The sequence below is a fragment of the Bufo gargarizans genome, chromosome 10 (genome assembly GCF_014858855.1).
Source record: "Bufo gargarizans isolate SCDJY-AF-19 chromosome 10, ASM1485885v1, whole genome shotgun sequence".
Classification (NCBI taxonomy): Eukaryota; Metazoa; Chordata; class Amphibia; order Anura; family Bufonidae; genus Bufo; species Bufo gargarizans.
In genome coordinates, this window is record NC_058089.1 from 68,273,659 (window position 1) to 68,288,746 (window position 15,088).

The 15,088-nt window shown below is 47.1% G+C and overlaps 1 pseudogene; it reads left to right on the top strand.

The window, feature by feature from the left end:
* The first annotated feature begins 567 nt into the window (after positions 1–567).
* On the top strand, positions 568–638 carry LOC122921157 (annotated as a pseudogene).
* The last annotated feature ends 14,450 nt before the right edge of the window (positions 639–15,088 follow it).

Genomic DNA, 15,088 nt, shown 5'->3' on the forward strand with positions numbered 1-15,088 from the left:
TACTGTTGGAGCCATCCAGGAGGCCTGGCGCCTTATGAACTGTTTTAAGGACGCTATTTGGTTTGCTAGGAACCGGCTCATCCCCAGGAGGGAGAACAAGTCCGTCCTGGACTGCCGCACACTTATCCATAGTCTGCTGCAGGATTACAACATCTTGGACGTCGACGAAGAAGAGGACTAAACCCCTCTCCTTCCCCCTCGCCCCCCGTTTGTATTTGTCCTCTCAATAAAGCTTTGGGCATGTGATTCCCCCTCTAAAGCTTCGGGCATGTGATTCTCCCTCCCTACCCCCTCCTTCCCACCTCCCCTTCCCTCATCACTGTCTAAATGCTTTGTTGGAAGGTTTTGTGATTGAATAGGTATGCTAGTGTAGCATTCATTGCGATGTATAGTGTAGGTTAGCCTGTGCGTTACATAACAATGCCATGCTCGCAAAGACGATTGTAAGTAATTTATTAAGTGCTGATTCGTGGCCTGTGCTGCGTCACAGTACTAAAGTATGTATGTATGACGACTGATTGTAACAAAGGTGTTTCAATCAAACAATAAAAAAATCTGTTCGTCTCAATCGCTTCTTGGCCTTTTGGCTAAGATCAAGTGTAGTATCTGGTGCCTGGCTCCTGGACTGTAAACTCCATCCATACAGGGCATACCTGAGGGCTTGCAGTATGGTATGGAGGAGAGCAGTGAAGCACACAGCATCCCTAGCGTGTACGGCTTGGGTTTAAAGTTACCCTTGCTAGGTGACGAAGGGCTCTGGTGGATCGAAGACAGGGGCTGAGTTGTTTGGAAGCCCGAAGCGCAATAGTGCCCCAGGAGTAGTGACCCTAAGGTGCCGGAACTCACTAGCTGTGGGATCCCTCTGAGTGATGGCACATTTGCACGCACTTCACTTTCACACATTTTAGCACACTCGCTCCTCTTTGCTCGGCTTCGGCCTTGACAAGAGAGGAATTTTTATAATTCCAGCCGAATGGCCGAGCCGTAAGGCACACATTCACTTTATTTATTTTTTATGTTCACTGTGTGCACTTTTATACGTTGTGTGTCCACTAGGATTTTCAGGGTTGTGGCGCCCTTACGGGTACCCCCTACTTGAGGTCTAGGGGGTGTGTGGCCATATTGGTTCCTGACCCCCCTGCCAAACCCCTTGGGCTCTCCCTCCGGGGAGAGTCCAGACCTTTGTTGAGCTCCTGGCTGACTCCCTGGGTGGAAGCCTAGGCAAAATCCGGGAGCACAGATGGGCGAACCCTTGGCTTAGGCTTAGGGTTGCCACTTGTCTCAGTCCCTTGCAGGAACTTCGGCCCCGGAGGGATTGGGAATGGTTTGTGGGGGGCTCTTCTCTTTGGAGAGGGCCTGCGATGAGACCGCGAACTAGTGCACGATTTTTGTGTGGCACGCTGCACGATTTTGTTGCATGGGTGTTGAAAGCACGCTCTTCTGGCTTTTTAGAAAAAAATAAATCTGTTTGTCTCAATTCCTTTCAGGTGATTTGTGGGCAGCGGCTCCGTACAGAGGGAAGAAAGGAGAGTGATCGTCTCTATGCGGAACCCACATATCCCAGGCAATAATATCGTTATCTTCCTGAAGTGGTTCTGCACCGTGGTGAGGGACCCCACCCACATCTTGGACGGGAATGGCTTCTGGACCGGCAAGTGGTCTGTCATCGTCCGCCTCAACAAAGACCCTTCAGACCTGGATGGCGTACAGGCACCTGCCACAGTCATTCTCCTTGGGCAACTCTTTGGCCCTCATCTACTACCCCGATATGCCGCAGGTCTGCAGGAAATGCAGCAAAAAGGGCCACCAGATGAAGGACTGCAAGGAGGACGCCTGCAGGATTTGTCATGTGGCAGGGCACAACTTCAAGGACTGCCCCAAGAAGTTGGTATGCAATCTGTGCTGTCTGGTCTCCCAATTCTACAAGGACTGCCGGAGCAGGGAACATACCTGGCAGCCATCGCAGCCAGAGCTCCGGCCAGCCGGAACCCCACCCCAGCCCCGACTCCGGCGGTGACCAAACCCAAGGCGAAACCACCTAGAAAGAATGGTAAGCAGACACCTGCCCTAGACCATGCTCCCACCCCCCCTCTCCCGCCCCATCATCACCACCACTGAGGATTCCCAGATCCAACTGCCCATTACCTAAGTGGCACCTTCCATTGCCCCCAGCCCAACCCGCCCCATTGCCACCGCTGCAGTAGCACTAACTGCTCCTCCAGATACAGCAGCCTCCTACGAGGAGGAATATCCCGCTCTCTCGTCCCCAGGTGTCCAGCAAAGAAAGGGGAAAAGAAAGGAGAGGGACAGCCCAGTCGCTAACCACTCCAAGAAAAAGATGATCGAGGCGGTGGAAGATCCCCTGCCCAAAAAAGAATAAGTGGTGGAGCAGCAAGTGGAGGAACAGGCGGACGAGACCAACGTGGAGTAACCGGCTACCATCTTTGAAATCCCCACGCTGCAAGACCTCCAGACCGCCGAACATTTCGACAAGCTTGACATCAAGTGCCAGCTGTTGTGCCAGCAGACAAGAAGAAGAGAAGCCGCCGGACAACTGGTGGTAAATAAGCTGTATTGTTTCCGCTAACCTATTTCTTTTCCTTACATGATGGCAAATTTTAACCTTTTTTTCCATTACTGTTAGGCCCCATGCACACGGCCGTGTTTCACGACCGTGTGCGGGCCGTGGAACCGCGGCCTGGATCCCTCCTGAGAGCAGAAGCGCACGGCGTCACTGGTTGCTATGACGCCGTGCGCTCCCTGCTGCCGCCGCAATACAGTTATACACTGGTATCATCTATACCAGTGTATTACTGTACTGTGCCGGCAGCAGGGAGCGCACAGCGTCATAGCAACCAGTGACGCCGTGCGCTCCTGCACTCAGGAGGGATCCAGGCCGCGGTTCCACGGCCCGCACACGGCCGTGAAACATGGCCGTGTGCATGGGGCCTTAGGAGTATTAGGGACTAGGGTTGAGTGAACCCGAACTGTAACTGTACTGAACTTTAGGATTTTTGGACCCCGAACCCGAACATTTCAGTAAACGTTCGGGTTCGGTGTTTGGCGATTTCTTGGCGCTTTTTGAAAGGCTGCAGAGCAGCCAATCAACAAGCGTTTAACCGTGTGACCTTAGAAGCCATAAAAGCCATGCTGTCACACCGGTGACAGCTTTGAGAAGGTCTGAAAGATTTTCTGCTCATTAGTGATCTGACAGCATCTTTTGGTTTCACTTTGTCTGTGTGTTGCTTTCACACTTCCTGTTCAGGTGTGGATCATGTGACCTTTACCCCCCCTATTTAGTTTGACTTCACCCATCACTCCTTGCTCTGGATAGCTTCATTTGGTTTTGGAGGAGCAGGAGTGTGGTTCTAGTTGAAGTCCTGACCATCCATCATCCATCATCCTTAGAAGTTAAGTGTTCCGCTTGTTGTGTTTGGTTGTATTCCCCCCCCCCCCTCTGTTGTTTACTAGGCCTCAGTGAGACGCTGGTTCCTTCACCAGGGAAGGAGAGGCATATCTCTGCCATGTCATTAAGTCTAGGGCATCTGAGGGCCAGGAGCAGGGTTTCATAGGTGGTGACCCTTTTCCTTCCCTAGCGGTGAGGCCTAGTGTCTTTTACCTTCCGTCTTGTTGTCTTTTGGTGTCCTCCCCTACTACATCCGTGACATTATCCAGAGCCAATACCGCCATTTTATGTTCTGATCTGTGCAGCTATGGATGCTATGACTGCACTGGTCGAACAGATGCAGAATCTGACTTTGGAGGTAGCAGACCTCCGTGCGATGGTTTCGCAGATTCAGAGCCCACAGGCTGCAGGTTCCGGTGGCGGGTTCCAGGTCTGCCCTGAACCGAAGGTAGCTCTCCCGGACAGGTTTTTCAGGGGTAGTGACAATTTCATCCGGTTCAGGGAGTCATGTGAATTATACTTTAGGCTTCATCCATACTCTTCTGGTGATGAGTGTCAACGTGTAGGTATGATTATTTCATAACTTAAAGAGGACGTCCAATCTTGGGCTTTTTCTCTGCCGACCGGATCACCGTCCCTCCGGTCGGTAGATTAATTTAGAGCCTTAGGTCTTATCTATGATGACCCGGATCGGATCTCTCAGGCCGAGACCAAGTTACGGGGTTTGCGGCAGGGAGAACGTTCTGCGGAGACCTTTTGCTCTGAATTTAGGAGATGGGATACGGATACAGAGTGGAATGATTCTTCTCTCCGTAGTCAATTCTGCCAGGGTCTCTCTGAGAGACTGCAGGACGCATCGGCTTTTCATGAAAATCCTGAGTCATTGGAAGCAGCTATGTCCCTTGCTGTACGTCTTGCTGTACGTCTGGAACTACTGGCAAAAGCTTGGGTCATGTGAAAGGAGTCTGCTTTTGTTGTGGCAAGAAGGGACATTTTGTGAATATTTGTCCGTATTTGCACCATCAAGGTGTAAACCAAAGGAAAAAAAATGTTTAATCCCCAAATTACTATTGGTAGTGTGGGTGGGCAGCAAGAAAACCTACTTTTGTCTTTTACTGGTAGTACCCGTTTTCTCCTGTCAGCCAAGGTGGCGCTAGAGTCCAAAACTGTGAAAATCGAAGCTTTTATCGACAGTGGGGCAGGAGTTAACTTGATTGATGGATAGTTTGTACGCATTCACTGGTTGACTACTAATGCATTAGAGAATAGTATTTCTGTCTTTGCAATTGACTCAGCACCTCTCGCCAAAAAATGCCTGTCGCAGGTAGTGAATGACATTCATTTAAGAGTGGGTGATTTGCATCAGGAATCTATCTCCTGTTATGTGTTTGAGGGTCTGCCTGTTCCGTGGGTGTTGGGCTTACTATGGTTAAGCAAACATAACCCTAGTTATGTGGGAGTGATTTTTGCATGGACAACTGTCTTAATGCATCGTTCTCTATGGTTACCACTAAAACTGTACCCTCGTTCATTTCTGAATTTTCTGATGTGTTTTCTGAGAGTGGTAATCAGGAGTTGCCTCCACACAGGGAGTATGACTGTCCCGTCAATCTTATTCCCGGAGCTAAATTGCCCAAATCTCGGTTGTATAATCTTTCGTAACCCGAAAGAAAGGCTATGCGAGAGTATATCACCAAGAGTTTGGCAAAGGGACATATAAGACCATCCAAGTCCCCAGTGGCTGCTGGATTTTTCTTTGTAAAGAAAAAGGATGGTACCCTGAGATGTAAAGAAAAAGGATGGTACCCTGAGACCATGTCTGGACTTCCGTGATCCTTGCCCCCTTCTTTTGATTCCGGATTTGTTGGTGCCAAGGTGTTCCATAAATTGGATCTGAGGGGGGGGGGGCATATAATCTGGTAAGGATCAAGGAGGGGGATTAGTGGAAGACCGCATTTAATACTCCTGAGGGTCATTTTGAAAACCTGGTCATGCCCTTTGGGTTAACCAATGCTCCTGCGGTTTTTAAACACTTTGTCAATGACATCTTTCATCATCTGGTGGGGAGGTTTGTCGTTGTATAGCTTGATGACATACTAATTTATTCGCCTAATATGGAGACTCATCAGGATCATGTGAAACAGGTATTACAGATCCTAAGAGAGAATAAGTTGTATGCTAAGATGGAAAAGTGTGTATTTGCTGTACCGGAAGTGCAATTTCTGGGTTACCTGCTCTCATCGTCAGGTTTTTGTATGGATCCCAAGAAGGTCCGTGCTGTGTTGGACTGGGATCGACCCGAAAATCTAAATGCGCTTATGCGTTTTTTGGGGTTTACCAACTACTACCGTAAATGTATCTTGAACTATTCATCGGTGGTTAAACCTTTAACAAACATGACTAGGAAGGGTGCAGATATTTCTGTCAGGTCTGATGCGGCATTACAGGCCTTTTTAAGCTATGAAAGAATGTTTTGCTTCGGCCCCTATTCTGGTGCAACCGGACGTGTCTCAGCCATTTATTGTTGAGGTTGACGGGTCAGAGGTTGGGGTAGGAGCAATATTGTCGCAGGGTCCTTCACCCAGTAAATGGCGCGCATGTGCATTTTTCTCAAAAAAACTTTCGACTGCTGAAAGGAATTATGATGTGGGTAATAGGGAATTGCTGGCCATTAAGTTGGTGTTCGAAGAATGGCGGCATTGGTTGGAAGGAGCAATTCATCCTATTACGGTAATTACGGATCACAAGAATCTGGCCTACTTGGAGTCGGCTAAGCGACTGAACCCAAGGCAGGCCAGCTGGTCATTGTTTTTCACCAGATTTAACTTCATCGTCACTTGCTGCCCTGGGGTTAAGAACGTCAAGGTGGATGCTTTGTCACGTAGCTTTCCTGTGGGGGGTGAGTCTAATGACCCTAGTCCCATTTTATCTGAAGGGGTAGTTATTTCCGCTCTTTATCCTGATCTCGAGGCCAGGGTGTTGGAGGCACAGGAGGATGCTCTGGACTCTTGTCCTCAGGGGAAATTGTTTGTTCCCTCCGAATTACGTCACAAGGTGTTCGAGGAACATCACTGTACGGTGCTTGCTGGGCACCCTGGGAGCAGATAGACTATCGATCTCATCTCTCGCAGATTCTGGTGGCTGGGATTGCGTAAGTGTATTGAGGACTATGTGTCAGCCTGTGGTACCTGTGCACATGCTAAGGTGACACATACTTGGGCTTCCGGATCTCTGCTTCCATTGCCCATCCCCTGCAGACCTTGGACCCATTTGTCCATGGATTTTATCACAGATTTACCAAATTCTTCAGGAAAGACCATGATTCTGGTGGTTGTCGATTTAGTAAAATGGCACACTTTATTGCATTACCTAGTCTACCCAATGCTAAAACTCTTGCGCAGGTGTTTGTCTACAACATCGTGAAACTACATGGCATTCCCTCTGATGTGGTGTCTGATAGAGGGACTCAGTTTGTTTCCAGATTCTGGAGAGCATTCTGTACTCGTCTGGGTGTACAATTGTCCTTCTCTTCGGCTTTTCATCCTCAGTCGAACTGACAGACAGTTCGCACCAATCAGAATCTGGAGACTTACTTGAGATGTTTTGTTTCCGAGAATCAGGAAGAGTGGTCTTCATTTTTGTTGTTAGCTGAGTTTGCTATAAATAACCGTAGACAGGAATCAACTGATAAGTCGCCATTTTTTGGGGCATATGGGTACCATCCACAGTTTGGTACATTTTATGGTGCTCATAATTCCGGCATTCCTGAGGAGGAACGATTTTCCTCTTCTTTGTCTTCTATTTGGCGGAAAATAACCTGGAAAAGATGGGCAACAGGTATGAGTGGTCCGGACCTGAGAGTGGGTGATTCTGTGTGGCTGTCTACAAGAAACATTAAACTTAAGGTACCTTCTTGGAAGTTGGGACCAAGATTTATTGGTCCATATAAGATGACCCTGTAGCCTTCAGTCTTGAATTTCCTCAGGCATTAAAAATCCATAATGTATTTCATAAATCGTTGTTAAAGAAATGTGTTGAACCTGTTGAGTCGTCCTCCTTGCCTCCTGCTCCTGTCATGGTGGACGGCAATTTGGAATTTCAGATCAGCAGGATTGTGGACTCCCGAGTTCTCCGGAGATCCCTCCAGTATCTCGTTCATTGGAGAGGGTACGATCCAGAGGGGAGGATGTGGGTTCCAGTGACCGATGTTAATGCTAGTTGTCTGGTGAGAGCATTCCACAGAGCTCATCCTGCCCGGAGGTCACCCGTAGAAGAGGGGGGGGGGGGTACTGTCACACCGGTGACAGGTTTGAGAAGGTCTGAAAGATTATCTGCTCATTAGTGATCTGACAGCATCTTTTGGTTTCACTTTGTCTGTGTGTTGCGTGTATGTCGACACCTCCTGTTCAGGTGTGGATCATGTGACCTTTACCTCCCCCTATTTAGTTTGACTTCACCCATCACTCCTTGCCCATCACGGCCTAGTCTGGATCAGTACGTGTGAGATAAACCCTTTAGATATTGTGGTTCTATTCAGTTATTTGAAAAACAACCATTTTGGGCAAAAAACTTAAATTGCGGCCTAGTTGGATTAGTCCGTGTGAGATACACACTTTAGATACTGTGGTTATATTCTTCTATTAATAAAACACCCTTTTTGCGCAAAATACACACTTTTACAGCCCTTGCTGCATCAGCACGTGTGAAATTCAAGGGTTATATACTGCTGTCATATTCAGTTATTAAACAAACAACCATTTTGGGCAAAAAAATAAATTTTGCAGCCTTTGCTGCATATGTTATTGTGAGATACACACTTTAGATACTGTGGTAATATTCTTCTATTAATAAAACACCCTTTTTGGGCAAAATACACCATTTTATAGCCCTTGCTGCATCAGGGGTTATATACTGCTGTCATATTCTGTTATAAAAAAAGCACCCATTTTGGGCAAAAAACTTTAATTGCGGCCTAGTCTACATCTGTACGTGTGAGATACACCCTTTAAATACTGTGGTTTTATTCAGTTATTTAAAAAGCAGCCATTTTGGGCAATTGTTTTTATTGCGGCCTAGTCTGGATCTGTACGTGTGAGATACACACGTTAGATACTGTGGTTATATTCTTCTATTAATAAAACACCCTTTTTGGGCAAAAAACGTTAATTGCGGCCTAGTCTGCATCTGTATGTGTGAGATACAACCTTTACATACTGTCGTTCTATTCTGCTATTAATTAAAAACCCATATAGGGCAAGATCCTAAATTTGAGAAATATGAGGAGAGTGTCAAATAAGGGACGTGGCCCAGGTCGTTGTGCTGCTGGTGGAGCTCCTGTTGGAGGGAGAGGACGTGGTCGATCTGTGCCAGTTACATGAACAAGTGGAACCCCTTCCTCAGGTATGAGTAGGCAACAGAACCTGCAGCGGTATTTGGTCGGGCCTAATGCGGCTCTACGAATGGTGAGGCCAGAACAAGTACAGGCAATAGTAGATTGGGTTGCTGACAGTGCCTTCAGTTCCTTCACATTGTCTCCCACCCAGTCTCCTGCTGAAAGATTAGAGTTGGCACCTGCAACGATGTCCATCAGTCTTTCACCTCACCCCCTTGCAAATCAGCCAAGCAGTCTGAGCCTTAAGTTATGCAGCAGTTTCTTCTGCTTTTTGATGACTCTGTTAGCAGGGTTTCCCAGGCCCATCCACCTATCCCTGCCCCAGAAGTGGAAGATATTGAGTGCACCGATGCCCAACCACTTATGTTTCAAGATAAGTACATGGGAGGACCATCGCAGCACGTCTCGGATGATGACGAAACACAGGTGCCAACTGCCAGGGCTTTCGAAAGTGTGCAGACTGACAAGGAGGGCAGGGGTGAAGACTGGGTGGAAGAGGATGTGTAGGACGATGAGGTCCTCAACCCCACATGGAATCAAGGTTATGCTAGTGACCTATGTAGTTCGGAGGAAGAGGCGGTGGTCGCACAGAGCCACCAGCACAGCAGAAGAGGAAGCAGGGTGCAAAAGCAGAGCAGACGTCCCCTAGACTGCCCACCGCAGCAAGGGACTGAGCACACCAAAGCCAGCTCCAAGGAGTTCTCTGGTGTGGCAGTTCTTCAGACAATGTGCAAGACACGAGTGGCTTGCACGTTGTTCAATCGGAGCCTGAAGCGAGGCATAAACGTTCTCAACCTGAGCACAACCTGCATGACCAGGCATGTAAGTGCAAAGGACGAGCTGAAGTAAAGTAGACACCTCAAAAACCAAGAAAGGTCTTTGGCTCCTCCTGCTTCCTCTGCTGCTGCAGTCTTGGCCTCTTCATCCACCTCTGGAGTGACAGTGCCCCCCCGCAAACAGAGGATCTGTCAGCAACACCATCAACTGGGTCACCAAGCATCTCCACAATGTCCCACGGAAGCGTTCAGATCTCCATCTCCCAAACACTGGAGAGGAAGAGGAAGTACCCCCCTACCCACCAGCAATCCCTAGCCCTGAATGCCAGCATTTCTAAATTACTGGCCTTTGGAATGCTGTCATTCCGTCTGGTGGAGACGGAGAGTTTTAAAGGCCTTATGGCGGTGGCTGTCCCACAGTACGTCGTGCCCAGCCGCCAATACTTTTCCAGGCGAGCTATCCCTTCCCTGCACAACTAAGTGGGGGACAAAATCAGGTGTGCACTGCGCAACGACATCTGTGGCAAGGTGCACCTCACTACGGATATGTGGACCAGTAAGCACGGTCAGGGACGTTATATCTCCATAACAGCACACTAGGTAAATGCAGAGGCAGATAGCAGTTTGGTGCATGGAGCTGTGGAGCTGTGGACAGGCCTTGAACAACAGACCGATGAGTGGTTGGTGCCAGTGAACCTCAAGCTCGTAGCAGCTCTGGGACTAGCCAGTTTGACGCACATCCCTTGCCTGGCGCATGTGCTTAATTTGGTGGTGCAGAGATTCCTTAAAATTACCCCGATATGTCAGAGCTCACCCTGCTGCTGCTCGCCTATCAGTGCTGCAGCGTAACTTCAGCCTTCCCGCTCACCCCCTCATATGTGACGTGTCCACAAGGTGGAACTCCACCTTGCACATGCTGGCCAGACTGTACGAGCAGCAGCAGGCGATAGTGGAGTTTCAGCTGCCGCACGCACGGGTGAGTCGCTCTGCGGAACAGCACCACTTTACCACCAATGAAAGGGCCTCCATGCGAGACCTGTATTCCTTGTTGCTCTGTTTCGAGTACTCCACCAACATGGCCAGTGCCGATAACACCGTTCTCAGCGTTACTATCCCACTTCTATGCCTCCTTGAAAAAATGTTGCTGGTGATTATGGAAGAGGATGTGGCACAGGAGGAGAAGGAGGAAGAGGAATCATTTCGTAGGGTTTCCGGCAAGTCATTCTCAAGTGGCTCCGAGGGTGAGTTCCTGCACCCACAAACGCCAGGTACACAATTGTCCAGCCAGGGCACAGTTCTGGAGGATGACGAGGTAGAGGAGGAGATGGAGGTGGAGGAACCATGTTCACAGCAGGGTGACACCCAGACCAGCTCATGGCCATCACTGGTGCGTGGATGGGAGGGATACAGAGGACACAGATGATACACCTCCCACAGAGGACAGCTTTTCGTTGCCTCTGGGCAGCCTGGCACACAGGAGCGATTGATTACATGCTGCAGTATCTCCGCAACGACCGCCGAGTTGCCCACATTCTAACGTGTGCTGATTACTGGGTGGCCACTCTGCTTGATCCCCGTTACAAGGACAACGTATCATCCTTAATTCCCTCACTGGAGCATGATCGTAAGATGCACAAGTACAAGCGCACGCTGGTAGACGCTCTGCTGGTGGCATTCCCACCTGACAGCGGGGACACAGTGGAAGCACAAGGCGAAGGCAGAGGTCGCCAACGCAGCTGGGGCCCCGCCAGCACCTCAGAAGGCAGGGTTAGCATGGCTGAAATGTGGAAAAGCTTTGTCAGCACGCCACAACAACCAGCACCACCAGCTGATATGGAACGTCTTAGCAGGAGGTAGCATTTCACCAACATGGTGGAGCAGTATGTGTGCACACGCCTACACGTACTGAATGACGGGTCTGCCTACTTCAACTTCTGGGTCTCCAAATTGGGCACATGGCCTGAGCTCGCCCTTTACGTCTTGGAGGTGCTAGCCTGCCCTGCAGCCAGTGTATTATCTGAACGTGTGTTTAGCACGGCAGGAGGCGTCATCCCAGACAAGCGCAGCCGCCTGTCCACAGCCAATGTGGACAAGCTCACGTTCATTAAAATGAACCAGACCTGTCCATACCTTGTGCAGAATAGACCGGCCTTAACCAGCCATTGCTATACTACAGCGCAATTGCTCATTCTTGTATTTTGGATATTTCACACTCTTTTGGAAGGTACCCTAATAAATAAAAAAAATTAAAACCAAAAACCAGTGTTGGCTACCTCGTCCTCCTCCAACGCTGCTTCCACCTACGTCCACCGCCTCCTCAAACTCCTACTCCATATGGACCTCCACCTCATAAATCTAATATTTTTTTTTTATTTGTACAGATTTTATTTGTCTGTTACATTTTCGGGTGAGATTCACCAATTTTTTGGTGTGATGTACCACTGCTATACGTAGTAGACAGGTTAAAAATATTCACTAATTTGTCTGTTACATTTTCGGGTAAAATTAACCAATTTTTGGGTGTGATGTACCCCGCCTCTACCTAGTTGACAGCTTAATAAATTTCTCAAATTTTTATTTTACATTTTCAGGTGACATTAAACAATTTTTTTCTGTCATAGACCCCTGCTCTACCAAGTAGACAGGTTAATACATTTCCCAAATTTTTCTGTTACATTCTTGGGTTGACATTTTAACATTTTGGACGTGAATAGGTGACAGGGAATAAAATTTCAGAAATTATTCTTTAATTCATGCGCGCCACCTCCTTTCATTCAATGCCTAAACTTTAACAAGTTGTCTCACATTTGCGCTTCAATAATTTTTCCCACATTTGCGCTTCAATAACTTTTCCCATATTTCTGCTTGATCAAAAAAAATCCATTTATCTCCCTTGCATGCGGTCTCTTTTTCTCACACTCCCTCTCCGGCGTGGAACCCTGATTCGCCGATAACCGTGATCAACATGGTAGGCTTAGAAAAGAACATTGAAGGTTGATAGAGAAGATATCCAAATGGATGGTGGACGTCACAGGGGCACCTCTGCATAGGTGACAGGAACATAAATTTCTAAATATCGTCTGTTATATTGTCAGGTGACATTTTTAAAATTTTGCCGGATAGAAACCCCTGCTCTGCATAGGTGACAGGGAATAAAATTTCAGAAATTCTTCTTTAATTCATGCTCGCCACGTCCTTTCATTCAATGCTTAAACTTTAACAAGTTGTCCCACATTTGTGCTTCAATAATTTGTCCCACATTTGCCCTTTAAAGAGGACCTTTCACCTGTAAAAACAACGTGAACTAAGTATGCTGACATGTAGAGCGGCTCCCGGGGATCTCACTGCACTTACTATTATCCCCGGGCGCCGCTCCGTTCTCCCGTTATGCCCTCCAGTATCTCCGCTCTGTAAGTTATAGTAGGCGATGTCTGCCCTTGTCCTGTGGGCGTCTCCTTCTCCTAGGCTGCAGCGCTGGCCAATCACAGCCAAATTTGTCCCACATTTGCGCTTTAATAATTTGTCCCACATTTGCGCTTTAATAATTTGTCCCACATTTGCGCTTCAATAATTTGAACCACATTTGCGCTTCAATAATTTGAACCACATTTGCGCTTCAATAACTTTTCCCATATTTCTGCTCGATCAAAAAAAAAATGTAAACCATTTATCTCCCTCTCCGGTGTGGAACCCTGATTCACCGATAACCGTGATCAACATGGTAGGCTCAAAAAAAAAACATTGAAAGTTGATAGCGAAGATATCCAAATGGATGGTGGACGTCACAGGGACGTGCGATCAGGCAGAAGTTATCATTTTTTTTTTTTTTTTTTTGGGTACTTGAAAATTAGCTACTTAACTTTATTTTTTTTAATTTTTTTTATTAATCTTTATTGTTTTCCTAAGCCAAGAATATAAATTCCATTACATATAGTTTAAAAAAAACACACATAATCATACACCAATTCATATAATTAGCCCCCTTATACACCCAGCCGTTGGTTCACTGCTGCGGGATCCGGCTGTCTCCTGCTGTTGCTCGTGGTTGTTCCCCGATGCAACAAACATCCAGGCTTTATAGAGCAAATAGAAGATATTAAGGACCCACCCTTTCTAGAATCACTCTGCTTTTCTTACCAGTCTTCTATAGCATCAATGGTGTCTATCCGAGCCCTCCACTCAAAGTTAGTAGGGCTATTTTTTGTGCCCCAGTGTTTAAGAATCAAGGCCTTTGCGACCATGAAGCTCTCCAAAGAGATTCTAATCTGATAGGGCGTTAAATCCATAGGGGAGAAAATACCTAATATTGCCTGCATAAAACAGCGGTTCAGTTTAATCTTTTATCTGCTATGTAGTTCTTCATAGATGCTGGTCCAGAATCCACTTATTTCTGGGCAATTCCATAGCATATGAGTTAGACCGGCGTTTTCAGCCAAGCACTTCCAACACGTATCCCTTCTTTCCCTATATATTTTGGTGAGGAAGGCTGGGGAGTAATACAGGCGATGTACAATCCTGAACTTGATTAATCTATATTTTTGGGATATTGATGCTTTTTTTATATTTCGATATACTGTATCCCAATCAACAGCACTTCTTGCGCCTAATTCAGCTTCCCAGCCTCCCTTGCTTTTAAAAGTTATTTCACCTAAGCAGTCCCGAAATCTAAGATATATTTGTGAGAGAGTGAGTTGTGTGTCCCTAAATTTAAAACAATAGTCCAAAAAGGAGTTTGCACTAACGTCCAAAGAATCTTTATCCTGAGTGTTTGTTTATGCATGACTAATTTGTGCATATCTATATCTATCTAAGAAGGTGACATTTGTACCCTTTATTAATTCATCAAAAGGGATAATACTACTATGTGATATAATTTGGGTTAAACTATTGATGCTGCGTGAATTCCAATACTTATAGTCTTCAATTAGCCTAAACTCTTTTAGATTGTGATTGTACCAAAGTGGAGTGAAAAGTGTGGGACTGCTTACACCCAATATCTTTTTATTTTTATTCCAGACCCTATCTAGCGTATCACTGATTAAACACAGTTTTTTCCTTTTTCCTGGATGCCCAGTCTCCAAAATAGAAAACATTTCTCCATAAGGCCCCTGAAAGTCCCTTGACAGGATATTCAGCAGCGTTGCAGACTGGTGGTCCCCCCCCCCCCCCTCGTCCCACCCACCACCTTATCTGAGCTGCAATGTAGTATCCCTGCAGGAATGGAAGGGAGAGGCCACCATCTCTCTCAGAAAGACAGAGATATTTTTGCTTGATCCTAACCCTTCCCTTCCCCCAGATTAGCTCATTTAGCAGTCCATCTAGCAGCCCGAAAAAAAAATCGTCAATCCATATTGGACATGCTGTCAAGGGGTATAGGGCGATAGGGAGGATCACCATCCTAACCAGTGCAATCCTTTCTGCCTGTGACAGAGGCAACTTCTGCCAAGTTTGAATCTTTTCCTTCACCTTATTAATCATGGGAGTTATATTTAGAAGGTTATATCTAGTAGTGGG